The sequence below is a fragment of the Schistocerca piceifrons genome, chromosome 7 (genome assembly GCF_021461385.2).
Source record: "Schistocerca piceifrons isolate TAMUIC-IGC-003096 chromosome 7, iqSchPice1.1, whole genome shotgun sequence".
Taxonomy (NCBI): domain Eukaryota; kingdom Metazoa; phylum Arthropoda; class Insecta; order Orthoptera; family Acrididae; genus Schistocerca; species Schistocerca piceifrons.
This window is the reverse complement of record NC_060144.1, coordinates 9,365,286-9,385,018: the sequence shown is the minus strand read 5'-3', so window position 1 is coordinate 9,385,018 and position 19,733 is coordinate 9,365,286. Positions and strand designations below refer to the sequence as shown.

General features: G+C 50.8%; 28 non-coding genes across 28 annotated transcripts; all 28 read right to left on the bottom strand.

Annotated features, from left to right (window-relative positions):
- Positions 1-318: 318 nt before the first annotated feature.
- On the bottom strand, positions 319-391 carry Trnar-ucg. Its single transcript has one exon. It is a non-coding gene; the product is annotated as a tRNA-Arg (tRNA).
- A 557-nt stretch (positions 392-948) lies between these two features.
- Trnat-agu lies at positions 949-1,020 on the bottom strand. Its single transcript has one exon. It is a non-coding gene; the product is annotated as a tRNA-Thr (tRNA).
- A 321-nt stretch (positions 1,021-1,341) lies between these two features.
- On the bottom strand, positions 1,342-1,414 carry Trnak-cuu. The gene has a single exon. It is a non-coding gene; the product is annotated as a tRNA-Lys (tRNA).
- A 438-nt stretch (positions 1,415-1,852) lies between these two features.
- Trnar-ucg lies at positions 1,853-1,925 on the bottom strand. The gene has a single exon. It is a non-coding gene; the product is annotated as a tRNA-Arg (tRNA).
- A 545-nt stretch (positions 1,926-2,470) lies between these two features.
- Positions 2,471-2,542, bottom strand: Trnat-agu. The gene has a single exon. It is a non-coding gene; the product is annotated as a tRNA-Thr (tRNA).
- A 321-nt stretch (positions 2,543-2,863) lies between these two features.
- On the bottom strand, positions 2,864-2,936 carry Trnak-cuu. The gene has a single exon. It is a non-coding gene; the product is annotated as a tRNA-Lys (tRNA).
- A 478-nt stretch (positions 2,937-3,414) lies between these two features.
- Positions 3,415-3,487, bottom strand: Trnar-ucg. Its single transcript has one exon. It is a non-coding gene; the product is annotated as a tRNA-Arg (tRNA).
- A 548-nt stretch (positions 3,488-4,035) lies between these two features.
- On the bottom strand, positions 4,036-4,107 carry Trnat-agu. Its single transcript has one exon. It is a non-coding gene; the product is annotated as a tRNA-Thr (tRNA).
- A 321-nt stretch (positions 4,108-4,428) lies between these two features.
- On the bottom strand, positions 4,429-4,501 carry Trnak-cuu. The gene has a single exon. It is a non-coding gene; the product is annotated as a tRNA-Lys (tRNA).
- Positions 4,502-4,939: 438 nt separating this feature from the next.
- On the bottom strand, positions 4,940-5,012 carry Trnar-ucg. The gene has a single exon. It is a non-coding gene; the product is annotated as a tRNA-Arg (tRNA).
- Positions 5,013-5,560: 548 nt separating this feature from the next.
- On the bottom strand, positions 5,561-5,632 carry Trnat-ugu. Its single transcript has one exon. It is a non-coding gene; the product is annotated as a tRNA-Thr (tRNA).
- Positions 5,633-5,953: 321 nt separating this feature from the next.
- On the bottom strand, positions 5,954-6,026 carry Trnak-cuu. The gene has a single exon. It is a non-coding gene; the product is annotated as a tRNA-Lys (tRNA).
- Positions 6,027-6,464: 438 nt separating this feature from the next.
- Trnar-ucg lies at positions 6,465-6,537 on the bottom strand. The gene has a single exon. It is a non-coding gene; the product is annotated as a tRNA-Arg (tRNA).
- Positions 6,538-7,084: 547 nt separating this feature from the next.
- Positions 7,085-7,156, bottom strand: Trnat-agu. Its single transcript has one exon. It is a non-coding gene; the product is annotated as a tRNA-Thr (tRNA).
- A 321-nt stretch (positions 7,157-7,477) lies between these two features.
- On the bottom strand, positions 7,478-7,550 carry Trnak-cuu. Its single transcript has one exon. It is a non-coding gene; the product is annotated as a tRNA-Lys (tRNA).
- Positions 7,551-7,988: 438 nt separating this feature from the next.
- Positions 7,989-8,061, bottom strand: Trnar-ucg. The gene has a single exon. It is a non-coding gene; the product is annotated as a tRNA-Arg (tRNA).
- A 5,585-nt stretch (positions 8,062-13,646) lies between these two features.
- Trnat-agu lies at positions 13,647-13,718 on the bottom strand. Its single transcript has one exon. It is a non-coding gene; the product is annotated as a tRNA-Thr (tRNA).
- A 321-nt stretch (positions 13,719-14,039) lies between these two features.
- On the bottom strand, positions 14,040-14,112 carry Trnak-cuu. Its single transcript has one exon. It is a non-coding gene; the product is annotated as a tRNA-Lys (tRNA).
- A 437-nt stretch (positions 14,113-14,549) lies between these two features.
- Trnar-ucg lies at positions 14,550-14,622 on the bottom strand. The gene has a single exon. It is a non-coding gene; the product is annotated as a tRNA-Arg (tRNA).
- Positions 14,623-15,170: 548 nt separating this feature from the next.
- Trnat-agu lies at positions 15,171-15,242 on the bottom strand. Its single transcript has one exon. It is a non-coding gene; the product is annotated as a tRNA-Thr (tRNA).
- Positions 15,243-15,563: 321 nt separating this feature from the next.
- Trnak-cuu lies at positions 15,564-15,636 on the bottom strand. The gene has a single exon. It is a non-coding gene; the product is annotated as a tRNA-Lys (tRNA).
- Positions 15,637-16,073: 437 nt separating this feature from the next.
- Trnar-ucg lies at positions 16,074-16,146 on the bottom strand. The gene has a single exon. It is a non-coding gene; the product is annotated as a tRNA-Arg (tRNA).
- A 547-nt stretch (positions 16,147-16,693) lies between these two features.
- Trnat-agu lies at positions 16,694-16,765 on the bottom strand. The gene has a single exon. It is a non-coding gene; the product is annotated as a tRNA-Thr (tRNA).
- A 318-nt stretch (positions 16,766-17,083) lies between these two features.
- Positions 17,084-17,159, bottom strand: Trnak-cuu. Its single transcript has one exon. It is a non-coding gene; the product is annotated as a tRNA-Lys (tRNA).
- A 437-nt stretch (positions 17,160-17,596) lies between these two features.
- On the bottom strand, positions 17,597-17,669 carry Trnar-ucg. The gene has a single exon. It is a non-coding gene; the product is annotated as a tRNA-Arg (tRNA).
- Positions 17,670-18,217: 548 nt separating this feature from the next.
- Trnat-agu lies at positions 18,218-18,289 on the bottom strand. Its single transcript has one exon. It is a non-coding gene; the product is annotated as a tRNA-Thr (tRNA).
- A 318-nt stretch (positions 18,290-18,607) lies between these two features.
- On the bottom strand, positions 18,608-18,683 carry Trnak-cuu. The gene has a single exon. It is a non-coding gene; the product is annotated as a tRNA-Lys (tRNA).
- A 437-nt stretch (positions 18,684-19,120) lies between these two features.
- On the bottom strand, positions 19,121-19,193 carry Trnar-ucg. Its single transcript has one exon. It is a non-coding gene; the product is annotated as a tRNA-Arg (tRNA).
- Positions 19,194-19,733: the final 540 nt, after the last annotated feature.

Below are 19,733 nucleotides of genomic sequence, written 5' to 3'. Positions count from 1 at the left end.
AAATTGTCTCCGAAAGGCATCAAATCTACTTGAAATGATACGTGGCTATCAGCACCATTATTCAACACACATGCTCGACAGTGCGCAGACGCCTGTGGCGTAGCTCTTGGGTCCTGAGTCAGATGCAGTAGTTCCAAAAGAACTCTCCTGATCGGCACTGTGCCGAAAATTTCGCTACACAACCCCTTTGTCTTGCTTGAGCTTCAGGTAGGCGCCGGTTTGCAGCCAGGAAGCGAACAGCAGCAACTTTCAACTAATTTTGTACTACTCAAACAACACAGTAAAACAGCATGCAACTTTTGCAGAACTGGAAAAACTCGACCGTGACAGGATTCGAACCTGCAATCTTCGGATCCGAAGTCCGACGCCTTATCCATTAGGCCACACGGTCACTGGCGCAATATGCTTCCCCACACACACCTCATTTTCGCCATTTGTACGCTTGCCGGAATGAATTTCCCATCTTTGACGCAATCCTCCATCTCTAATTTCAGTACTAAAAAGGCGACGCTACTTCTTGCTGTGTCCCATCGCAAGTTACATTCAAGCCCTTATGACGCTGATCAAACAAGAGGTTGCAAATCAGCTTCAATCGCTTACTGCCATCTCTGTCGGTTGCAGAAGGTACCTCACCCTATGTCATACAATGGCGAGTTGCCGCTGTTACCAAAGCGGCGGCGGCGCCGACGACGACGACGACGACGACGACGACAACCGCGAGGGTCTCTACCAGGGGTAGAAAATACATCACAAGAACTAAGTATTTCACGTCGGCATTCTCCGGAGACTGCCAAAAGCAACAGTTTCCGGTGCCTACTTTAATAGCACCATTCGCACTATTCTTTTGCGAGAGCAATTCTTAAATACCGCACCCATTCATAATTTTTTTTATCCTTGACCACTTTTCTCGAAAGCGCTACGGTAGATGGGGCTGTTACAAAATTCATTTGCCTCCTGTGAGGATCGAACTCACGACCTCTGGTTTACTAGACCAGCGCTCTGCCACTGAGCTAAGGAGGCGCCGCCTAGCGCCCTTTTCGGGTACTTTATTCTTATGGACTAGTGAATCGGAGCCCTTCAGCTGGAAACGCACCGCATTAGCGACCATTACTTGCATTTAGTTAGCACAGCTGCTGCTTTCCTACACATCTCACACGATATCGATGTACGCCTAAAATTCCAAAACAACACATTTATTTCATTTCAGAGTTACTTTCAGCTTCAAAAACCATTCCTCTGATATTCATACGAAGCTAGGCATCGTCGTAACCCGTTACGTTCATTACGCAAGGCTCACGAGAGGGGCGCAGGTTGCATCCGCGTAGACACAAAATTTAGCGCCGCCCAGCGTGGGGCTCTAACCCACGACCCTCAGATTAAGAGTCTCATGCTCTACCGACCGAGCTAGCCGGGCTCCACACAACGCGTTACGAGGCATACAGTATTTATGCGACCTGCGACCATCTATGGAAGATCCTTTTGACTACAGCTTATTTCCTGCTGCCACAAATGAGCTACAATCCTATTCAATGGAAAATTGTCTCCGAAAGGCATCAAATCTACTTGAAATGATACGTGGCTATCAGCACCATTATTCAACACACATGCTCGACAGTGCGCAGACGCCTGTGGCGTAGCTCTTGGGTCCTGAGTCAGATGCAGTAGTTCCAAAAGAACTCTCCTGATCGGCACTGTGCCGAAAATTTCGCTACACAACCCCTTTGTCTTGCTTGAGCTTCAGGTAGGCGCCGGTTTGCAGCCAGGAAGCGGACAGCAGCAACTTTCAACTAATTTTGTACTACTCAAACAACACAGTAAAACAGCATGCAACTTTTGCAGAACTGGAAAAACTCGACCGTGACAGGATTCGAACCTGCAATCTTCGGATCCGAAGTCCGACGCCTTATCCATTAGGCCACACGGTCACTGGCGCAATATGCTTCCCCACACACACCTCATTTTCGCCATTTGTACGCTTGCCGGAATGAATTTCCCATCTTTGACGCAATCCTCCATCTCCAATTTCAGTACTAAAAAGGCGACGCTACTTCTTGCTGTGTCCCATCGCAAGTTACATTCAAGCCCTTATGACGCTGATCAAACAAGAGGTTGCAAATCAGCTTCAATCGCTTACTGCCATCTCTGTCGGTTGCAGAAGGTAACTCACCCTATGTCATACAATGGCGAGTTGCCGCTGTTACCAAAGCGGCGGCGGCGCCGCCGACGACGACGACAACCGCGAGGGTCTCTACCAGGGGTAGAAAATACATCACAAGAACTAAGTATTTCACGTCGGCATTCTCCGGAGACTGCCAAAAGCAACAGTTTCCGGTGCCTACTTTAATAGCACCATTCGCACTATTCTTTTGCGAGAGCAATTCTTAAATACCGCACCCATTCATAATTTTTTTTATCCTTGACCACTTTTCTCGAAAGCGCTACGGTAGATGGGGCTGTTACAAAATTCATTTGCCTCCTGTGAGGATCGAACTCACGACCTCTGGTTTACTAGACCAGCGCTCTGCCACTGAGCTAAGGAGGCGCCGCCTAGCGCCCTTTTCGGGTACTTTATTCTTATGGACTAGTGAATCGGAGCCCTTCAGCTGGAAACGCACCGCATTAGCGACCATTACTTGCATTTAGTTAGCACAGCTGCTGCTTTCCTACACATCTCACACGATATCGATGTACGCCTAAAATTCCAAAACAACACATTTATTTCATTTCAGAGTTACTTTCAGCTTCAAAAACCATTCCTCTGATATTCATACGAAGCTAGGCATCGTCGTAACCCGTTACGTTCATTACGCAAGGCTCACGAGAGGGGCGCAGGTTGCATCCGCGTAGACACAAAATTTAGCGCCGCCCAGCGTGGGGCTCTAACCCACGACCCTCAGATTAAGAGTCTCATGCTCTACCGACCGAGCTAGCCGGGCTCCACACAACGCGTTACGAGCCATACAGTATTTATGCGACCTGCGACCATCTATGGAAGATCCTTTTGACTACAGCTTATTTCCTGCTGCCACAAATGAGCTACAATCCTATTAGCTTATTTCCTGCTGCCACAAATGAGCTACAATCCTATTCAATGGAAAATTGTCTCCGAAAGGCATCAAATCTACTTGAAATGATACGTGGCTATCAGCACCATTATTCAACACACATGCTCGACAGTGCGCAGACGCCTGTGGCGTAGCTCTTGGGTCCTGAGTCAGATGCAGTAGTTCCAAAAGAACTCTCCTGATCGGCACTGTGCCGAAAATTTCGCTACACAACCCCTTTGTCTTGCTTGAGCTTCAGGTAGGCGCCGGTTTGCAGCCAGGAAGCGGACAGCAGCAACTTTCAACTAATTTTGTACTACTCAAACAACACAGTAAAACAGCATGCATCTTTTGCAGAACTGGAAAAACTCGACCGTGACAGGATTCGAACCTGCAATCTTCGGATCCGAAGTCCGACGCCTTATCCATTAGGCCACACGGTCACTGGCGAAATATGCTTCCCCACACACACCTCATTTTCGCCATTTGTACGCTTGCCGGAATGAATTTCCCATCTTTGACGCAATCCTCCATCTCCAATTTCAGTACTAAAAAGGCGACGCTACTTCTTGCTGTGTCTCATCGCAAGTTACATTCAAGCCCTTATGACGCTGATCAAACAAGAGGTTGCAAATCAGCTTCAATCGCTAACTGCCATCTCTGTCGGTTGCAGAAGGTACCTCACCCTACGTCATACAATGGCGAGTTGCCGCTATTACCAAAGCGGCGGTGGCGCCGACGACGACGACGATGACGACCGCGAGGGTCTCTACCAGGGGTAGAAAATACATCACAAGAACTAAGTATTTCACGTCGGCATTCTCCGGAGACTGCCAAAAGCAACAGTTTCCGGTGCCTACTTTAATAGCACCATTCGCACTATTCTTTTGCGAGAGCAATTCTTAAATACCGCACCCATTCATAATTTTTTTTATCCTTGAGCACTTTTTTCGAAAGGGCTACGGTAGAAGGGGCTGTTACAAAATTCATTTGCCTCCTGTGAGGATCGAACTCACGACCTCTGGTTTACTAGACCAGCGCTCTGCCACTGAGCTAAGGAGGCGCCGCCTAGCGCCCTTTTCGGGTACTTTATTCTTATGGACTCGTGAATCGGAGCCCTTCAGCTGGAAACGCACCGCATTAGCGACCATTACTTGCATTTAGTTAGCACAGCTGCTGCTTTCCTACACATCTCACACGATATCGATGTACGCCTAAAATTCCAAAACAACACATTTATTTCATTTCAGAGTTACTTTCAGCTTCAAAAACCATTCCTCTGATATTCATTCGAAGCTAGGCACCGTCGTAACCCGTTACGTTCATTACGCAAGGCTCACGAGAGGGGCGCAGGTTGCATCCGCGTAGACACAAATTTTAACGCCGCCCAGCGTGGGGCTCGAACCCACGACCCTGAGATTAAGAGTCTCATGCTCTACCGACTGAGCTAGCCGGGCTCCACACAACGCGTTACGAGCCATACAGTATTTATGCGACCTGCGACCATCTATGGAAGATCCTTTTGACTACAGCTTATTTCCTGCTGCCACAAATGAGCTACAATCCTATTCAATGGAAAATTGTCTCCGAAAGGCATCAAATCTACTTGAAATGATACGTGGCTATCAGCACCATTATTCAACACACATGCTCGACAGTGCGCAGACGCCTGTGGCGTAGCTCTTGGGTCCTGAGTCAGATGCAGTAGTTCCAAAAGAACTCTCCTGATCGGCACTGTGCCGAAAATTTCGCTACACAACCCCTTTGTCTTGCTTGAGCTTCAGGTAGGCGCCGGTTTGCAGCCAGGAAGCGGACAGCAGCAACTTTCAACTAATTTTGTACTACTCAAACAACACAGTAAAACAGCATGCATCTTTTGCAGAACTGGAAAAACTCGACCGTGACAGGATTCGAACCTGCAATCTTCGGATCCGAAGTCCGACGCCTTGTCCATTAGGCCACACGGTCACTGGCGCAATATGCTTCCCCACACACACCTCATTTTCGCCATTTGTACGCTTGCCGGAATGAATTTCCCATCTTTGACGCAATCCTCCATCTCCAATTTCAGTACTAAAAAGGCGACGCTACTTCTTGCTGTGTCCCATCGCAAGTTACATTCAAGCCCTTATGACGCTGATCAAACAAGAGGTTGCAAATCAGCTTCAATCCCTAACTGCCATCTCTGTCGGTTGCAGAAGGTACCTCACCCTACGTCATACAATGGCGAGTTGCCGCTATTACCAAAGCGGCGGTGGCGCCGACGACGACGACGATGACGACCGCGAGGGTCTCTACCAGGGGTAGAAAATACATCACAAGAACTAAGTATGTCACGTCGGCATTCTCCGGAGACTGCCAAAAGCAGCAGTTTCCGGTGCCTACTTTAATAGCACCATTCGCACTATTCTTTTGCGAGAGCAATTCTTAAATACCGCACCCATTCATAATTTTTTTTATCCTTGAGCACTTTTTTCGAAAGGGCTACGGTAGAAGGGGCTGTTACAAAATTCATTTGCCTCCTGTGAGGATCGAACTCACGACCTCTGGTTTACAAGACCAGCGCTCTGCCACTTAGCTAAGGAGGCGCCGCCCAGCGCCCTTTTCGGGTACTTTATTCTTATGGACTAGTGAATCGGAGCCCTTCAGCTGGAAACGCACCGCATTAGCGACCATTACTTGCATTTAGTTAGCACAGCTGCTGCTTTCCTACACATCTCACACGATATCGATGTACGCCTAAAATTCCAAAACAACACATTTATTTCATTTCAGAGTTACTTTCAGCTTCAAAAACCATTCCTCTGATATTCATACGAAGCTAGGCATCGTCGTAACCCGTTACGTTCATTACGCAAGGCTCACGAGAGGGGCACAGGTTGCATCCGCGTAGACACAAATTTTAACGCCGCCCAGCGTGGGGCTCGAACCCACGACCCTGAGATTAAGAGTCTCATGCTCTACCGACTGAGCTAGCCGGGCTCCACACAACGCGTTACGAGCCATACAGTATTTATGCGACCTGCGACCATCTATGGAAGATCCTTTTGACTACAGCTTATTTCCTGCTGCCACAAATGAGCTACAATCCTATTCAATGGAAAATTGTCTCCGAAAGGCATCAAATCTACTTGAAATGATACGTGGCTATCAGCACCATTATTCAACACACATGCTCGACAGTGCGCAGACGCCTGTGGCGTAGCTCTTGGGTCCTGAGTCAGATGCAGTAGTTCCAAAAGAACTCTCCTGATCGGCACTGTGCCGAAAATTTCGCTACACAACCCCTTTGTTTTGCTTGAGCTTCAGGTAGGCGCCGGTTTGCAGCCAGGAAGCGGACAGCAGCAACTTTCAACTAATTTTGTACTACTCAAACAACACAGTAAAACAGCATGCATCTTTTGCAGAACTGGAAAAACTCGACCGTGACAGGATTCGAACCTGCAATCTTCGGATCCGAAGTCCGACGCCTTATCCATTAGGCCACACGGTCACTGGCGCCATATGCTTCCCCACACACACCTCATTTTCGCCATTTCTACGCTTGCCGGAATGAATTCCCATCTTTGACGCAATCCTCCATCTCCAATTTCAGTACTAAAAAGGCGACGCTACTTCTTGCTGTGTCCCATCGCAAGTTACATTCAAGCCCTTATGACGCTGATCAAACAAGAGGTTGCAAATCAGCTTCAATCGCTTACTGCCATCTCTGTCGGTTGCAGAAGGTACCTCACCCTATGTCATACAATGGCGAGTTGCCGCTATTACCAAAGCGGCGGTGGCGCCGACGACGACGACGATGACGACCGCGAGGGTCTCTACCAGGGGTAGAAAATACATCACAAGAACTAAGTATTTCACGTCGGCATTCTCCGGAGACTGCCAAAAGCAGCAGTTTCCGGTGCCTACTTTAATAGCACCATTCGCACTATTCATTTGCAAGAGCAATTCTTAAATACCGCACCCATTCATAATTTTTTTTATCCTTGAGCACTTTTTTCGAAAGGGCTACGGTAGAAGGGGCTGTTACAAAATTCATTTGCCTCCTGTGAGGATCGAACTCACGACCTCTGGTTTACTAGACCAGCGCTCTGCCACTGAGCTAAGGAGGCGCCGCCTAGCGCCCTTTTCGGGTACTTTATTCTTATGGACTAGTGAATCGGAGCCCTTCAGCTGGAAACGCACCGCATTAGCGACCATTACTTGCATTTAGTTAGCACAGCTGCTGCTTTCCTACACATCTCACACGATATCGATGCACGCCTAAAATTCCAAAACAACACATTTATTTCATTTCAGAGTTACTTTCAGCTTCAAACACCATTCCTCTGATATTCATACGAAGCTAGGCATCGTCGTAACCCGTTACGTTCATTACGCAAGGCTCACGAGAGGGGCGCAGGTTGCATCTGCGCAGACACAAATTTTAACGCCGCCCAGCGTGGGGCTCGAACCCACGACCCTGAGATTAAGAGTCTCATGCTCTACCGACTGAGCTAGCCGGGCTCCACACAACGCGTTACGAGCCATACAGTATTTATGCGACCTGCGACCATCTATGGAAGATCCTTTTGACTACAGCTTATTTCCTGCTGCCACAAATGAGCTACAATCCTATTCAATGGAAAATTGTCTCCGAAAGGCATCAAATCTACTTGAAATGATACGTGGCTATCAGCACCATTATTCAACACACATGCTCGACAGTGCGCAGACGCCTGTGGCGTAGCTCTTGGGTCCTGAGTCAGATGCAGTAGTTCCAAAAGAACTCTCCTGATCGGCACTGTGCCGAAAATTTCGCTACACAACCCCTTTGTTTTGCTTGAGCTTCAGGTAGGCGCCGGTTTGCAGCCAGGAAGCGGACAGCAGCAACTTTCAACTAATTTTGTACTACTCAAACAACACAGTAAAACAGCATGCATCTTTTGCAGAACTGGAAAAACTCGACCGTGACAGGATTCGAACCTGCAATCTTCGGATCCGAAGTCCTACGCCTTATCCATTAGGCCACACGGTCACTGGCGCAATATGCTTCCCCACACACACCTCATTTTCGCCATTTGTACGCTTGCCGGAATGAATTTCCCATCTTTGACGCAATCCTCCATCTCCAATTTCAGTACTAAAAAGGCGACGCTACTTCTTGCTGTGTCCCATCGCAAGTTACATTCAAGCCCTTATGACGCTGATCAAACAAGAGGTTGCAAATCAGCTTCAATCGCTAACTGCCATCTCTGTCGGTTGCAGAAGGTACCTCACCCTATGTCATACAATGGCGAGTTGCCGCTATTACCAAAGCGGCGGCGGCGCCGACGACGACGACGACGACGATGACGACCGCGAGGGTCTCTACCAGGGGTAGAAAATACATCACAAGAACTAAGTATTTCACGTCGGCATTCTCCGGAGACTGCCAAAAGCAGCAGTTTTTTTTTTTTTTTTTTTTTCTTTATTGTTATTTTCAAACCCGTACAAACAGGCAGGCTGTCAGCAGCATGGTACGCCGCTCTTCAGCCGTAGAGGAGATAAAGATAGAACAGAAAGAATACACAAATGTGACATAACGGTGGGTAATAAAACAGTAGACACATAAAGACAAACACGGAGCCGTTCACACTTGACGAAAATTCACTACAAACTGTTGTCACGACGCACTAACACTGAAGATGGCGATGGCACAGGTGAACGAAGGAGTATGACGGGAACACTGAACACGAAACACGACGGCACTCACGAGACACTGATGGCGACGATCTCCGGCGCGCGAATGTCCACTCAGCGTGTACGAGTCCGGGGACCTGCCAAGAGAGGAGGTGGAGGAGGAGGAAGGGGAAATGGGAGAGGGGAGAGCAGAGATGCCATGGGCAAAGGAGAGAGGGGGAGGGAGGTAGGGTGAGTGAAGCCCGGAGGAGAGGGTAGGAGGGAGGGGGGAAAGGAAAGAGAAGGGAAGGGAAAAGGGGGGGAGGGAGGGTGCCTGAAGGAAAGGACACAGGAGGGGGGAGAGGATCAAAGTTGATAGGAGGGGTAGATGCAGGGGAGGAGGACATCATCAGGGAGGGGGAGCTGGCGGAAACCACCTTGGGAGAGGGTAAGGAGGGTGGAGAGATGGAGACCAGGTGGGACGTGGGAGTACAGGCGCGGCAGCGGGCGGGGGTGGGAGAGGATCGGGGAGACGAGCGGGTGAGGAGGATCGAGTTTACGGGAGGTGTATAGGATTCGTATCCTTTCGAGGAAGAGGAGGAGGTGGGGGAAGGGGATAAGGTCATACAGGATCCGCGTGGGGGAAGGGAGACGGATGCGATAGGCAAGGCGGAGAGCATGGCGTTCAAGGATTTGGAGGGATTTATAAAAGGAAGGGGGGGCGGAGATCCAGGCGGGATGGGCGTAACAGAGGATAGGGCGGATGAGGGACTTATAGGTGTGGAGGATGGTGGAGGGGTCCAGACCCCACGTTCGGCCGGAAAGGAGCTTGAGGAGACGGAGTCGGGAACGTGCCTTGGCTTGGATTGTCTGGAGATGGGGAGTCCAGGAGAGGCGACGGTCGAGGGTGACGCCAAGGTACTTAAGGGTGGGGGTGAGAGCGATGGGACGGCCATAAACGGTGAGATAGAAATCAAGGAGGCGGAAGGAGGGAGTGGTTTTGCCTACAATGATCGCCTGGGTTTTGGAAGGATTGACCTTGAGCAACCACTGGTTGCACCAAGCGGTGAACCGGTCAAGATGGGATTGGAGAAGGTGTTGGGAGCGTCGCAGGGTGGGGGCAAGGGCGAGGAAGGCGGTGTCATCGGCAAACTGGAGAAGGTGGATGGGGGGTGACGGCGGCGGCATGTCCGCCGTGTACAACAGGTACAGAAGGGGGGAGAGGACGGAGCCTTGGGGCACACCGGCGGAGGGGAAAAAGGTGTAGGAATCGGTGTTATGGATGGTGACATAGGAAGGACGGCGGGAGAGAAAGGAACCGATCAGACGAACGTAGTTAATGGGAAGGGCGAAGGTTTGGAGCTTGAAGAGGAGACCGGAATGCCATACGCGGTCATATGCGCGTTCGAGGTCAAGAGAGAGGAAGATTGCGGAGCGACGGGAATTGAGCTGTTCGGAAAGGAGATGAGTGAGGTGAAGGAGAAGATCGTCGGAAGAGAAGGACGGCCGAAAGCCACACTGGGTAACGGGGAGGAGGCGGTGCTGGCGGAGATGCTGGTGGATGCGGCGGGTGAGGATAGATTCCAGGACCTTGCTGAAGACCGAGGTAAGGCTGATGGGACGGTAGGAGGAGACGGCGGACGGCGGTTTGCCAGGTTTGAGGAACATGAGGATACGGGAGGTTTTCCACAGGTCGGGGTAGTAACCGGTGGACAGGACTACATTGTAGAGCCTGGCCAGGGTGGAGAGAAAAGAGACAGGAGCTTCACGAAGGTGACGGTAGGTGACACGATCGTGACCAGGAGCGGTGTTGCGTTTGGTGCGGAGTGTATTGATGAGATCCTGTGTGGTGATGGGGGCATTAAGGTCCGTGTGTGGAATGTTGTCCAAGTACTGGAAACCAGGAGCGAGGGGAGGGACAGAGGTATCAGTTCGATCGCGGATATCTGGGAAGAGGGAGTAATCGAACTGGGGATCATCAGGGATGGAAAACACATCGGACAGGTAGGAGGCAAAGTGATTGGCCTTACTAAGGGCGTCAGGAAAGGGGCGATCATCGTGGAGAAGAGGATAGTAGGGGGAGGGTTTAGTTCCGGTAAGGCGACGGAAGGCGGTCCAGAACTTGGACGAGTTTATAGGGAGGGTAGCAGTTAAACGGGTGCATGTCTGTCGCCAGTCCCGGCGTTTCTTTGCCGCGAGCAAATTTCGAATGTGTCGCTGTAGTTGCCGGTGGCGTCGTAGGGTGTCCGGGTCACGCGTGCGGAGGAAGGCACGGTAGAGACGACGGGATTCACGGAGGAGGAGGACGGCCTGTGGTGGTAAGGTAGGACGGTGGGGGTGGATGGCAACAGTAGGGACGTGGGCCTCCACGGCCTCAGACAAGGTCTGCTGGAGAAAGGAGGCGGCATGGGTGACATCATCAGGACGGCGGTAGGCGAGAGGGTGGCTATCGACCTGAGTGGAGAGGGTATCCCGGTAGGCATTCCAGTTGGCACGGGAATAGTCATGGATGTACTTAGGGGGAGGGTCATGACAAGGGTCGGGGCGGGGGCGACGGCCGTCTGAAACGGTGAGGAGGACAGGGAGATGGTCGCTACCAATAGGCTCCAGGACATCCACCGTAATGCGACCAAGGAGGTTGGGGGAGGAGAGGATAACATCGGGAGTGGAGTTGGATTCGGGACGAGTATGCTGGGGGATGGGGATGAGGTCGCCTTGAAGGGAGGAGAGGAACCGATGCCACCGCTGTAACTGGGCAGCGGAGCGACTATGGATGTTGAGGTCGGCGGCGATCACATAGGAGGAGAAGGTACGGTCGATGTGGGAGAGGAAGGCGAAAGGAAGAGGGGCGTTGGGGCGGACATAGATGGTGGCACAGGTAATGGTAAGGCCGGGGAAGAAGAGACTAAGGATCAGGTGTTCGGTGGGGTCGGGAAGGAGAGGCTGGAGCCGAACGGGGATCTGGCGGTGGTGGCCAATGGCAACTCCGCCACGTGCAACTGGGAGGGGATTATCGGAGCGGTGGAGGAGATAGGGGGAGGTGTGGATGGAGTGGTGGGGTTGGAGGAAGGTTTCATTGAGGAGGAAGGCATCCACACGGTGGGTAGCAAGGGTGTGCAGGAAGAGGTTCTTGTTGGCGGGAAGGGAGCGGATATTGTTGAAAAGGATACGATGCTGTCGCGCCATGATAAGGACTTAGACGAGGGTGTCAAGGCGGGAGAAGGTGAAATGGGCCTGGTTATTGGAAAAGGTGGCGTACATTTTAAGGTGGAATATGGAACGGGCGGCGAGGGAGATCTGTTGTAAGGTGTGGGGGCGCTGAAAGGGATGGACGTTTTGAAGGACAATGGTGAGGAACCTGATGATGTCCTCAGCAGTGGGGGGGGGGACGAAGGGAATTGCCAGGAGGGGTGGGGGCATCCAGGGGACGGACAGGTACGGTGAGTTCAGGAGTGGTGGGAGGGGGTCGGGCTTTGCACTTTTGGGAGTAGGTGGGGTGGGGGAGGCTGCAGGTATTACAGGAGGGAGGGGATTGGAGGTTGGGGCACTGCCGGAGGAAGTGCGCTTGCCGACAATGTGGGCAGGTGGGGGCCTCGCGGCACTCTGCTGTTGGATGTGCATTGTAGCGCAGACATCTCTGGCAGCGCAGGGATTGAGGGGGGGAACGGGAGGGGTCGACCTTGTACCGCTGATTGAAGAGGAGGGCACCCTCCTTCAGGAGACGGTCAATGGAGGGGGCGTCCTCAGAGAAAACCCGCATAAGGCGGGTGGGGCCGGTCGCGTTGAAAATGCGGCGGACCGCCCGCACCTCCAGGGTGGGATGGGCCTTCAGCTCCGCCAGCACCTCCTCCTCCGTGATCGACGGGCTAAGCCGAGTGATCACGGCGGTGAGGGTCGGCGGGCGACGCGGGGGTTGGGGTTGGCGGGTAGGAGATGGGGAGGGAGCAGGGGTGAGGGAGGCGTGAGGACCAAAACGGGTGATGGGGAGGCGGGAGAGGATGTCAGTATGGAGGGTTGGGCTGGGGGAGGAGATAAGAACAGAATCCCATCTGGGAGTAAGGAGAGAGATGGGGACGCCAGGGAAATGTTGGCGGAGGAGGAGGGAGAGATTCCGGGCCTCGAGGAAGGAAGGATCGGGACGGGACAGGAGATATTTGTAGAGACCGGGTGGGGAGGAGGAGGAGGAGGAGGAGGAGGGAGCGGGGCCTGGTGGGGAGACGTCCATGGCATTTTGGGGTGGGGATGGCGGGCGGGGTGGAGCCTTTTTAGGAGCAGAGGAAGTGGAGGCGCCACTAGGGCGTTTGACAGCGGCAGATGGGCGGGTGGTGACAGGAGGGACGGGAACGATGGGGAGGTGGTGGGAAGGGACAGGTCCCGGCACGGACGCAGCAGGCGGCGCCGGAGATAGTGACTGTGACGGTGCAGGCGAATGTGGCAGTGATGGTGATGGTGACGATGATGACGGTGGTGGCGGTGATGGCGATGGCGATGGCGATGGGGAGAGCTGGGCGTGGGCAGTGGCCCGACGGGCCACCACCCTAGCCGGAGCTGCAGTGACAGGCTGGGGGAGTGGGGGGAAAGGATCAGAACGAGAGGAAGAGGCGGGAGACGGGGAGACAAAGAGCGAGGGCGAAGGGATAGAGAGGAGGGGAGGGATGGAAGGAGGGGGGTGGGATTGGGCACACCAAGTGATAGTGGTGGAGGCGGCGGAAGGGGACGTATACACGATGGCGGTGGTGGTAGTAGTGACGGTGGTGGTGGGGGCGGACATGACGACAAGAAGAAGAAAGAAAAACACAGCAAAAGCAGCAGTTTCCGGTGCCTACTTTAATAGCACCATTCGCACTATTCATTTGCGAGAGCAATTCTTAAATACCGCACCCATTCATAATTTTTTTTTTTTTATCCTTGAGCACTTTTTTCGAAAGGGCTACGGTAGAAGGGGCTGTTACAAAATTCATTTGCCTCCTGTGAGGATCGAACTCACGACCTCTGGTTTACTAGACCAGCGCTCTGCCACTGAGCTAAGGAGGCGCCGCCTAGCGCCCTTTTCGGGTACTTTATTCTTATGGACTAGTGAATCGGAGCCCTTCAGCTGGAAACGCACCGCATTAGCGACCATTACTTGCATTTAGTTAGCACAGCTGCTGCTTTCCTACACATCTCACACGATATCGATGCACGCCTAAAATTCCAAAACAACACATTTATTTCATTTCAGAGTTACTTTCAGCTTCAAAAACCATTCCTCTGATATTCATACGAAGCTAGGCATCGTCGTAACCCGTTACGTTCATTACGCAAGGCTCACGAGAGGGGCGCAGGTTGCATCTGCGTAGACACAAATTTTAACGCCGCCCAGCGTGGGGCTCGAACCCACGACCCTGAGATTAAGAGTCTCATGCTCTACCGACTGAGCTAGCCGGGCTCCACACAACGCGTTACGAGCCATACAGTATTTATGCGACCTGCGACCAACTATGGAAGATCCTTTTGACTACAGCTTATTTCCTGCTGCCACAAATGAGCTACAATCCTATTCAATGGAAAATTGTCTCCGAAAGGCATCAAATCTACTTGAAATGATACGTGGCTATCAGCACCATTATTCAACACACAGGCTCGACAGTGCGCAGACGCCTGTGGCGTAGCTCTTGGGTCCTGAGTCAGATGCAGTAGTTCCAAAAGAACTCTCCTGATCGGCACTGTGCCGAAAATTTCGCTACACAACCCCTTTGTCTTGCTTGAGCTTCAGGTAGGCGCCGGTTTGCAGCCAGGAAGCGGACAGCAGCAACTTTCAACTATTTTGTACTACTCAAACAACACAGTAAAACAGCATGCATCTTTTGCAGAACTGGAAAAACTCGACCGTGACAGGATTCGAACCTGCAATCTTCGGATCCGAAGTCCGACGCCTTATCCATTAGGCCACACGGTCACTGGCGCAATATGCTTCCCCACACACACCTCATTTTCGCCATTTGTACGCTTGCCGGAATGAATTTCCCATCTTTGACGCAATCCTCCATCTCCAATTTCAGTACTAAAAAGGCGACGCTACTTCTTGCTGTGTCCCATCGCAAGTTACATTCAAGTTCTTATGACGCTGATCAAACAAGAGGTTGCAAATCAGCTTCAATCGCTTACTGCCATCTCTGTCGGTTGCAGAAGGTACCTCACCCTATGTCATACAATGGCGAGTTGCCGCTATTACCAAAGCGGCGGTGGCGCCGACGACGACGACGATGACGACCGCGAGGGTCTCTACCAGGGGTAGAAAATACATCACAAGAACTAAGTATTTCACGTCGGCATTCTCCGGAGACTGCCAAGAGCAGCAGTTTCCGGTGCCTACTTTAATAGCACCATTCGCACTATTCATTTGCGAGAGCAATTCTTAAATACCGCACCAATTCATAATTTTTTTTATCCTTGAGCACTTTTTTCGAAAGGGCTACGGTAGAAGGGGCTGTTACAAAATTCATTTGCCTCCTGTGAGGATCGAACTCACGACCTCTGGTTTACTAGACCAGCGCTCTGCCACTGAGCTAAGGAGGCGCCGCCTAGCGCCCTTTTCGGGTACTTTATTCTTATGGACTAGTGAATCGGAGCCCTTCAGCTGGAAACGCACCGCTTTAGCGACCATTACTTGCATTTAGTTAGCACAGCTGCTGCTTTCCTACACATCTCACACGATATCGATGCACGCCTAAAATTCCAAAACAACACATTTATTTCATTTCAGAGTTACTTTCAGCTTCAAAAACCATTCCTCTGATATTCATACGAAGCTAGGCATCGTCGTAACCCGTTACGTTCATTACGCAAGGCTCACGAGAGGGGCGCAGGTTGCATCTGCGTAGACACAAATTTTAACGCCGCCCAGCGTGGGGCTCGAACCCACGACCCTGAGATTAAGAGTCTCATGCTCTACCGACTGAGCTAGCCGGGCTCCACACAACGCGTTACGAGCCATACAGTATTTATGCGACCTGCGACCAACTATGGAAGATCCTTTTGACTACAGCTTATTTCCTGCTGCCACAAATGAGCTACAATCCTATTCAATGGAAAATTGTCTCCGAAAGGCATCAAATCTACTTGAAATGATACGTGGCTATCAGCACCATTATTCAACACACATGCTCGACAGTGCGCAGACGCCTGTGGCGTAGCTCTTGGGTCCTGAGTCAGAAGCAGTAGTTCCAAAAGAACTCTCCTGATCGGCACTGTGCCGAAAATTTCGCTACACAACCCCTTTGTCTTCCTTGAGCTTCAGGTAGGCGCCGGTTTGCAGCCAGGAAGCGGACAGCAGCAACTTTCAACTAATTTGTACTACTCAAACAACACAGTAAAACAGCATGCATCTTTTGCAGAACTGGAAAAACTCGACCGTGACAGGATTCGAACCTGCAATCTTCGGATCCGAAGTCCGACGCCTTATCCATTAGGCCACACGGTCACTGGCGCAATATGCTTCCCCACACACACCTCATTTTCGCCATTTGTACGCTTGCCGGAATGAATTTCCCATCTTTGACGCAATCCTCCATCTCCAATTTCAGTACTAAAAAGGCGACGCTACTTCTTGCTGTGTCCCATCGCAAGTTACATTCAAGCCCTTATGACGCTGATCAAACAAGAGGTTGCAAATCAGCTTCAATCGCTTACTGCCATCTCTGTCGGTTGCAGAAGGTACCTCACCCTATGTCATACAATGGCGAGTTGCCGCTATTACCAAAGCGGCGGTGGCGCCGACGACGACGACGATTACGACCGCGAGGGTCTCTACCAGGGGTAGAAAATACATCACAAGAACTAAGTATTTCACGTCGGCATTCTCCGGAGACTGCCAAAAGCAGCAGTTTCCGGTGCCTACTTTAATAGCACCATTCGCACTATTCATTTGCGAGAGCAATTCTTAAATACCGCAACCATTCATAATTTTTTTAACCTTGAGCACTTTTTTCGAAAGGGCTACGGTAGAAGGGGCTGTTACAAAATTCATTTGCCTCCTGTGAGGATCGAACTCACGACCTCTGGTTTACTAGACCAGCGCTCTGCCACTTAGCTAAGGAGGCGCCGCCTAGCGCCGTTTTCGGGTACTTTATTCTTATGGACTAGTGAATCGGAGCCCTTCAGCTGGAAACGCACCGCATTAGCGACCATTACTTGCATTTAGTTAGCACAGCTGCTGCTTTCCTACACATCTCACACGATATCGATGCACGCCTAAAATTCCAAAACAACACATTTATTTCATTTCAGAGTTACTTTCAGCTTCAAAAACCATTCCTCTGATATTCATACGAAGCTAGGCATCGTCGTAACCCGTTACGTTCATTACGCAAGGCTCACGAGAGGGGTGCAGGTTGCATCTGCGTAGACACAAATTTTAACGCCGGGCAGCGTGGGGCTCGAACCCACGACCCTGAGATTAAGAGTCTCATGCTCTACCGACTGAGCTAGCCGGGCTCCACACAACGCGTTACGAGCCATACAGTATTTATGCGACCTGCGACCAACTATGGAAGATCCTTTTGACTACAGCTTATTTCCTGCTGCCACAAATGAGCTACAATCCTATTCAATGGAAAATTGTCTCCGAAAGGCATCAAATCTACTTGAAATGATACGTGGCTATCAGCACCATTATTCAACACACATGCTCGACAGTGCGCAGACGCCTGTGGCGTAGCTCTTGGGTCCTGAGTCAGATGCAGTAGTTCCAAAAGAACTCTCCTGATCGGCACTGTGCCGAAAATTTCGCTACACAACCCCTTTGTCTTGCTTGAGCTTCAGGTAGGCGCCGGTTTGCAGCCAGGAAGCGGACAGCAGCAACTTTCAACTATTTTGTACTACTCAAACAACACAGTAAAACAGCATGCATCTTTTGCAGAACTGGAAAAACTCGACCGTGACAGGATTCGAACCTGCAATCTTCGGATCCGAAGTCCGACGCCTTATCCATTAGGCCACACGGTCACTGGCGCAATATGCTTCCCCACACACACCTCATTTTCGCCATTTGTACGCTTGCCGGAATGAATTTCCCATCTTTGACGCAATCCTCCATCTCCAATTTCAGTACTAAAAAGGCGACGCTACTTCTTGCTGTGTCCCATCGCAAGTTACATTCAAGCCCTTATGACGCTGATCAAACAAGAGGTTGCAAATCAGCTTCAATCGCTTACTGCCATCTCTGTCGGTTGCAGAAGGTACCTCACCCTATGTCATACAATGGCGAGTTGCCGCTATTACCAAAGCGGCGGTGGCGCCGACGACGACGACGATTATGACCGCGAGGGTCTCTACCAGGGGTAGAAAATACATCACAAGAACTAAGTATTTCACGTCGCCATTCTCCGGAGACTGCCAAAAGCAGCAGTTTCCGGTGCCTACTTTAATAGCACCATTCGCACTATTCATTTGCGAGAGCAATTCTTAAATACCGCAACCATTCATAATTTTTTTTATCCTTGAGCACTTTTTTCGAAAGGGCTACGGTAGAAGGGGCTGTTACAAAATTCATTTGCCTCCTGTGAGGATCGAACTCACGACCTCTGGTTTACTAGACCAGCGCTCTGCCACTTAGCTAAGGAGGCGCCGCCTAGCGCCCTTTTCGGGTACTTTATTCTTATGGACTAGTGAATCGGAGCCCTTCAGCTGGAAACGCACCGCATTAGCGACCATTACTTGCATTTAGTTAGCACAGCTGCTGCTTTCCTACACATCTCACACGATATCGATGCACGCCTAAAATTCCAAAACAACACATTTATTTCATTTCAGAGTTACTTTCAGCTTCAAAAACCATTCCTCTGATATTCATACGAAGCTAGGCATCGTCGTAACCCGTTACGTTCATTACGCAAGGCTCACGAGAGGGGTGCAGGTTGCATCTGCGTAGACACAAATTTTAACGCCGGGCAGCGTGGGGCTCGAACCCACGACCCTGAGATTAAGAGTCTCATGCTCTACCGACTGAGCTAGCCGGGCTCCACACAACGCGTTACGAGCCATACAGTATTTATGCGACCTGCGACCAACTATGGAAGATCCTTTTGACTACAGCTTATTTCCTGCTGCCACAAATGAGCTACAATCCTATTCAATGGAAAATTGTCTCCGAAAGGCATCAAATCTACTTGAAATGATACGTGGCTATCAGCACCATTATTCAACACACATGCTCGACAGTGCGCAGACGCCTGTGGCGTAGCTCTTGGGTCCTGAGTCAGATGCAGTAGTTCCAAAAGAACTCTCCTGATCGGCACTGTGCCGAAAATTTCGCTACACAACCCCTTTGTCTTGCTTGAGCTTCAGGTAGGCGCCGGTTTGCAGCCAGGAAGCGGACAGCAGCAACTTTCAACTATTTTGTACTACTCAAACAACACAGTAAAACAGCATGCATCTTTTGCAGAACTGGAAAAACTCGACCGTGACAGGATTCGAACCTGCAATCTTCGGATCCGAAGTCCGACGCCTTATCCATTAGGCCACACGGTCACTGGCGCAATATGCTTCCCCACACACACCTCATTTTCGCCATTTGTACGCTTGCCGGAATGAATTTCCCATCTTTGACGCAATCCTCCATCTCCAATTTCAGTACTAAAAAGGCGACGCTACTTCTTGCTGTGTCCCATCGCAAGTTACATTCAAGCCCTTATGACGCTGATCAAACAAGAGGTTGCAAATCAGCTTCAATCGCTTACTGCCATCTCTGTCGGTTGCAGAAGGTACCTCACCCTATGTCATACAATGGCGAGTTGCCGCTATTACCAAAGCGGCGGTGGCGCCGACGACGACGACGATTATGACCGCGAGGGTCTCTACCAGGGGTAGAAAATACATCACAAGAACTAAGTATTTCACGTCGCCATTCTCCGGAGACTGCCAAAAGCAGCAGTTTCCGGTGCCTACTTTAATAGCACCATTCGCACTATTCATTTGCGAGAGCAATTCTTAAATACCGCAACCATTCATAATTTTTTTTATCCTTGAGCACTTTTTTCGAAAGGGCTACGGTAGAAGGGGCTGTTACAA